The 6,000-nt window shown below is 66.9% G+C and overlaps 1 protein-coding gene across 4 annotated transcripts in view; it reads left to right on the top strand.

Annotated features, from left to right (window-relative positions):
• Positions 1,425-6,000, top strand: part of RAI1 (retinoic acid induced 1) — a 103,552-nt gene continuing 98,976 nt past the window's right edge. For 2 of the 4 annotated variants that reach the window (XM_021068021.1, XM_021068022.1), the window contains exon 1: positions 1,428-1,533. The gene's annotated coding sequence lies outside the window, so the exon portion shown is untranslated. Of the gene's footprint in view, positions 1,534-6,000 lie in introns of all 4 variants that reach the window. The other 2 variants (XM_021068026.1, XM_021068028.1) reach the window with 2 other exon arrangements.

The following is a 6,000-nucleotide window of genomic DNA, read 5'->3' as shown; positions in this document are numbered from 1 at the left end:
TAGCCTGAGACCCTGAACAGATGACTTGGGCACCTGTGCCTCAGTCTCCCCATAAGTAAATTGTGAGGGGTTCCAGGATCAGAGGCAGTAACCTGTAGCAGGGGACAGTCCCTGTCACGGAGTAAAGCCACCGTGGCCACATGCCGCCTTACCTTAAGGGAAGGAGGCTGATGTCCAGGGGACCTCACGGCCAGCCCCAGGTCCCCTGAGAGCATCGATGCCTTGACACCCCTCCCCGACTCATAGGACCCAATGTGCCCTGAGGGTGGTGGGTGGGGTGGAGGGTCTTCTGCCTGAGCTGGCTGAGCGAGGCCTTGGAGGGGGACTGTCATGTGTCCGGAAGTTCACTCATTCATTCAACAATCCTCCCCTTAGGCTGAGCCAGGGGCACTAGAACTGCATCCAGATTCCTCCCGGGGCCCTGGGGTAGCCTTGAAAACCTTGGTCCTTTGCGTGGTGTGCCCACTGCCTGTCCTCTGGTTGCCAATAAGCTCTCTCCTGCCTCAGGGCCTTTGCACTTGCGCTTCCTTCTGCCAGGAATGCTGTTCCTGGCTCTGCCAGGAGGGTTCCTTCCTGCCAGTCCGTTCCCCGGGCCTCCTCCCCGCCCCACTCAGCTTGGTAGCCCCTATTCCTCCCTTCACCTGCTTCTTTTCTTCCTAGCACGCATCACTCCCTGGAATTATCTTCGTGATGTGTGCAAGCATTTGTATGCTGTCTGTCTCTTCCCGCCAGGATGCCAGCTCCGTGATGGCAGGGACCGCTTGTCTCTGCTGCGTCTGCGCCCAGCAAGGTGCCAGCAAGCGAGGAAATCTGTTCGCAGCCTCTTGAGTTTAGAGGTCGCAGTGCTTCCCAGACTGCAAAGCGGAGGGCACGGAGGGCCGCGGACCCGGCCGGAGGGCGGGAGCGCTGGACGGCCGGCCGGCCGGCCGGCCGGGGCAGGGCCGCCACCTCCGCCGGAGGTTCCAGCCCCGACCCCAGGCCGCCGAGACCTTGAGGCCTCCCCGGGGTCCCCCGCCGAGCCCCCTCCCCCCAGGCCCGCGGGCGAGCGCGCGCCGCCAGGGGGCGCTGTCGGGGCGCGAGGCCCACCTGGCGCCCGGGCGGCGAGCGAGCGCAGCCAGGCGGCCGGGAACTTTTCTCCCCGCGCTCTCGCCGCCTTCTCCCCCCGCGCGCCGCCCGCCGCCCGCTCTTCCTGCGCGGAGGGGACCGCATTTCCCCGCGGCCCTGCGACGCCAGCAGGCCCGGCGGTGCGCGGCCAGGGCTCGCTCCCCGCGCCCCGGGCGCCGCCCCCGCCCGCGGCTGCGCTCGGAAGGCGAGGTGCGGAGCGAGGCGCGGCCCGGGCGAGAGCGCGCCGAGCAGGCCGCCCTGCCCGCCGCCCGAGCGCGGGCGCGAGGAGGGGGCGCCGCGGCCCACCCTCCTTCCTGCCTGGCCGCGGGCCGGCCGGGCCGCCGCGCCCCGACCCCCATGGCCGCCCGGGCCTCCGGGCCGCGAAGTCACAGCTCCAGAGCCCGGGCCCCCGAGTGAGCGCGCGCCGAGGTGAGCACCCAGCGCCGGGGCGGGCGCGCGGGGGGCCGCGAGGAAGTCGCTTTGTGTGCGGGGGGCGCCAGGTTACCGGAGGGCCGTCCCGGGAGCTGCGGGTGGGGGCGCCCCGCGCCGCGGGCCGGGGCCGGTGCGTGGCGTGGGGCGCGAGGAGCGAGGGTCGGGCGTGCGGGGGCAGTGCGCGCACGGTGGCGCGGGGGGTCCGCCGAGCGCGGGGTGGGGACCGGGCATTCGCACGGCGCGGGGGCCGGAGGCGAGCTTTGTGAGTGCGTCGGGGGGGGGGCGGGGAGCCGACTTCTCCGGGGGGGACTCGGGGCCTGGCGGGGCCACGGCGTGGGAGCCCGCGCCTCGAGGGCCGTGCCGGGAGGTGCGGCGCGCGGGGCTCTCGGCCGGACCCCCAAATGGGCAGCGGCGCCCGCGGCCTGTGCGCAGGCCGCGCGACCCGGCAGGAAGAGGCCCCGGAGGCCGGGGAGCCCGGACGCGGCCAGGCCCCGGGCGCGCGGGCCTTTCAGGGGTGACGTCACGGTGGGGGCTCCGGCCACGCGAGTCCCGCGTCCCCGGACGGCGGCGCGCCGGCCGAGGGCATGACCCGCTCCCGGGAGGCAGGGGACCCGGGGGGGGGGAGGACGCGGGGGCCGGGCGCCGGGCGGCGGCGTCGAGCGGGGGCGACGGGGTGGCAGGACGCGGGGGTGACATTTGGAGACTTGGTCGCCAGGGCCCGCCGCGGAGGGGCGGAGGGGAAGCGAAACACCAGGCAGGCCCGAGGCCGCGGCGGCCCCAGCTTCCTGGGCGCCTGTTTTCCCAGCGAGCGGTTTCCCTTCTTGGGCTCTCGGTCCGCCCCCAATCCACGCCGGGGGCCGGGGCCGGGGCCGGAGCGCGGCCCGAGCCGTGCCCGCCTCCAGGGAGCCCCCGAGGCGCGGGCGCCGGGGTCTCTGCCCTGAACCGAGGCCGCCGAGTGTAACAATGCGCTCTTGGGGGGCTGGGGGAGGGGAGGCAGCGCCGGAACGGCGACCCGGGCCCCGAGCCGCCCGGGGCCTCGGCAGGCGCCGATGCGGACCCACGCGGGACCCGTGCCGTTCTCCGCATCCGCCCCCCCCCCCGCGCCCCGTCTGTCGCGCAACGCAGCGGCGTGGTGGGGATTCAAGGGCATTGCATCTGGTTGCAATCCAGTTTCATGCCGCTGCTGGGCTGTTAAGACCTCGCGCTGACGTCAGAGCAGGGGAATTACTTTTTATTTTATCTTCTCTCAGTCGTCTGCTGCCCTGGGAGGGGAGCGGGGCGGGGGGGGTGTAGGCGAGCTCGGATGTGGAGGCGCCAGCGCCGTGGGCGCCCCAGGCCGCGGCTCTGCTCCTCTCCCGCCCCAGGCTCTGTTCAGACCTGGCTCTGCCCAGGGTCGGGCGCACCCTGGGTGGGGGCAGCCCTCGATGCAGACTCAGCGGAGGCCCCTCCCGACTGACCACACAGCTGCATTTCCAGAGGCTTCCCTGGGACGTGGCCTCAGGATCTGGAAGCTGGAACGCAATCTTCGTTTCCCACCCCTCCCCCATGACAGCCGGGGGTCTGAGGGCCCCCGGAGCTTCCTGCAGGGAATCCTTAGGAGAAGTGGCCTTCTGGGTGACTCAGAGGAGAAGACACAGACATTCTGGTTTGGGGGAGGCTCGACCCCAAACCTCTGGCAAGGGCTCTCACAGCCAGAAGCCTTGGAAGGAGGGCGAGTGTGCCAGGGGGTGGTGGAGGCCCAGAAGCCCACAGCCAGGCGCCTGTCTAGCTTCTAAACAGAAGGAGGTCACCTTCCTGGCAAGCGTCTTTCCCTCCCTGGAGACCAGGAGGGCCCCATAGGCAGGGCCCCTGCTCAATTCTCCTTAGACTCTTTTTTTTTTTTTTTTTTTTGGTGGCGCCCATGGCATGGGGAACTCACTGGGCCAGCCATCAAACCCGAGCCACGGCAGTGACCTGAGCCGCTGCAGTGACAATGCAAGGCCTTAACCCGTAGAGCCGCAAGGACACTCAGCATGATGAGACCACGGCTTCCAAAGTCACCTGTGACCTAAAGTGAGAAATAGGTTTTAGGTGACACTTCCATTTGCATCCGCTGTGTGTAACTGAAACACAGGTTTAGCGAACCCGTCTACCCTGTCTTGTCCCCTGATCTGGTCCTTTCTGTTCTGGTCTATTAGATTTTTTTCAAAAATTGCTTGCTGCGACCCACTAAATTGATTTCACCAGCCACTAATAGGTCCTACAGAGGGTTTGAAAAAAACAGGCCTAGAAAATGATCCTGCCTCGGAGTTCCTGTTGTGGCGCAGCGGAAACGCATCCGACTAGGATCCGTGAGGTTGTGGGTTCCATCCCCGGCCTCGCTCAGTGGGTCAAGGATCCAGCGTTGCTGTGAGCGGTGGTGGAGGCTGGTAACTGTAGCGCCGATGGGACCCCTAGCCTGGGAACCTCCATAGGCCGCGGGTGCAGCCCTAAAAAGCAAGAAAAAGAAAGAAAATGATCCTGCCTTCCATTCTTTCAGTAAACGTTCACTGCGGCCCTGACGGTTTCTGTTTTTCAGTTATTTAGGTAACACATGGATTTGTTCTCATTGTGAAAAATGAAAACAACCCAGAAGCACATGGAATAAAAGCACAAGGCAACGCCGTGAGCCGGCTTGCTGGGCCTTTGTGTGTCCGTGCATCACACATCCAAAGACATGGTTCCTTTTTGTCCCAGGTGACACCACACCCGGGGCTCTCAGGCCTCAGCCCCCCTTCTCCTCGCCTGTCGTCTTGGGGAGGCCATTGGGGACTCCTGGCTGGGCCACTGAATGAGTTACTCCCTGTCTGGGCCTGAGTGTGCCATGTGTACACCGGGGCCAGCCACGGAAACCTTCGAAGCCAAGAGAAGTCTTTGTCCCTGGAGTCCCCGTCGTGGCGCCGCCGCCGCCGCAGCAGCGCATCTGACCAGGAACCATGAGGTTGTGGCTTTGATCCCTCAGTGGGTTAAGGATCCGGTGTTGCGGCCCTAAAAAGCAAAAAAGAAAGCGTTTGTCCCAATTAGTGCCAGCTGCCGCTGTCACCATTATTCTTGCCACTGTCTTTCCATGGCAGTCCACGTTGGCACCTCGTTGCTTTAATAGCGGCCTGGCGCCGGGCTGTGCAGGCAGGGGCAGGGGGAGCCCTGCATGCAGGGCAGCGTTTCCGCGGGAGGGGCACCTGGGCTCGCTGGCCCCCCAGGTCGTTTGCAAGGGCCACCGTTTTGGAGTCTGGTGCTTAATGCACCTGCCTGCAAGGTCACAGCCCAGCAGGGGACTGAGACCCAGATGGCACCGAGGGGACGAGTGGGAGCTCGTGCCAGGTCTTGGCAGGAAGCAGGTCCTCCTGTGGAAGTGCTGGTGGCTATGCGGTGGGGACCTGGCCACCCAAAGAGGAGCAGAGGGGACCTTGCGGGTCAGTTCTGGAATGGGTGGGACACGTGGCCTGAGCTTTAGGATCCAGGGGTGAGTGTGCCCGTTCTTGGCCTGGGTTGGGGCTCTGTGGAGGCGGGGCTTCGTGATGCGGGGCTGGCAGCACAGGTAGGTGAGAACAAGGGGCCTGCCTGGCCGAGGGAAGCGGCAACGAAGGATATGGCCTGTGTCCCTCGGCCAAGAGGGAGGCGTGGGCTCTGGAAGAATGGTGGTGGTGGCGGGAGAGGCAGGCTGAGGCCTGGGCCTCCTCCTGGCCTCCCTGCCTCCGTGCTGCCCCCTCCCTGTGTGGGTCACACTGCAGAGGGATGTTTCTCAGGCCCCCAGCAACCCTCCAGGGCCCCCGCTGCCCTCTGAAGGGAGGTCCGGCCGCCGGGGCCTGTTCCGCCCCCAGCCAGGCCCCTTCCCCTCCTGCTGCAGCAGAGCCCCGGACTGCCTGCCTCGGTGCCTTTGCCCGCGCCGCCCCTTCCACCTGGGCTGCCTCCCGAGACCGAGACAGACGTCCTGTCTCCTCCTCCTCTGACCTCCACGGTAGAATTGAGTCATCCCCCTCTGTCTAGGCTGAGGCTCGGCGTTTGTCACCAAATTCCGACAGCGTCTGTTCTCCCCGGGAGGCCAGAGCCTCCTCCCTGCGGCCCCTGCTCCAAGGGCAAGGCCGGGGCCTCGGGGTGCCCCCTGGTCCTCCTGGCAGGAAGGGCCAGACGAGGAGGAGGAGGAGGAGATGGGGCGGGCGCGGCTTCTGGGGCCCCTGTCGGATCTTGGTGATTCTGGGGGCGCCCTCAGGGGGCCGTGTCCGTCTGTGGCCCCAGGCTGCTCCCTGTGGGGGCCGAGGAGAAACTGGCTGGTCCTGTTTCCCCGCGGATTGAGGCAGAACTGTGCCCTGCGCCTGGGCGGGTCACTGGGATCTGAGACTGGAATGTGACACCAGAGTGGGTGCCAGGGGCTGGCGGCGCAGGCAGGCTCTGCTGCCAGAGAGCTTTTGCTCTGCTGGTTCTAGAATCCGTGTGAATAGCGTGCGT

Source organism: Sus scrofa, chromosome 12, assembly GCF_000003025.6.
Source record: "Sus scrofa isolate TJ Tabasco breed Duroc chromosome 12, Sscrofa11.1, whole genome shotgun sequence".
Classification (NCBI taxonomy): Eukaryota; Metazoa; Chordata; class Mammalia; order Artiodactyla; family Suidae; genus Sus; species Sus scrofa.
The sequence above is the reverse complement of the archived record's forward strand: the minus strand, read 5'-3'. Positions and strand labels throughout refer to the sequence as shown.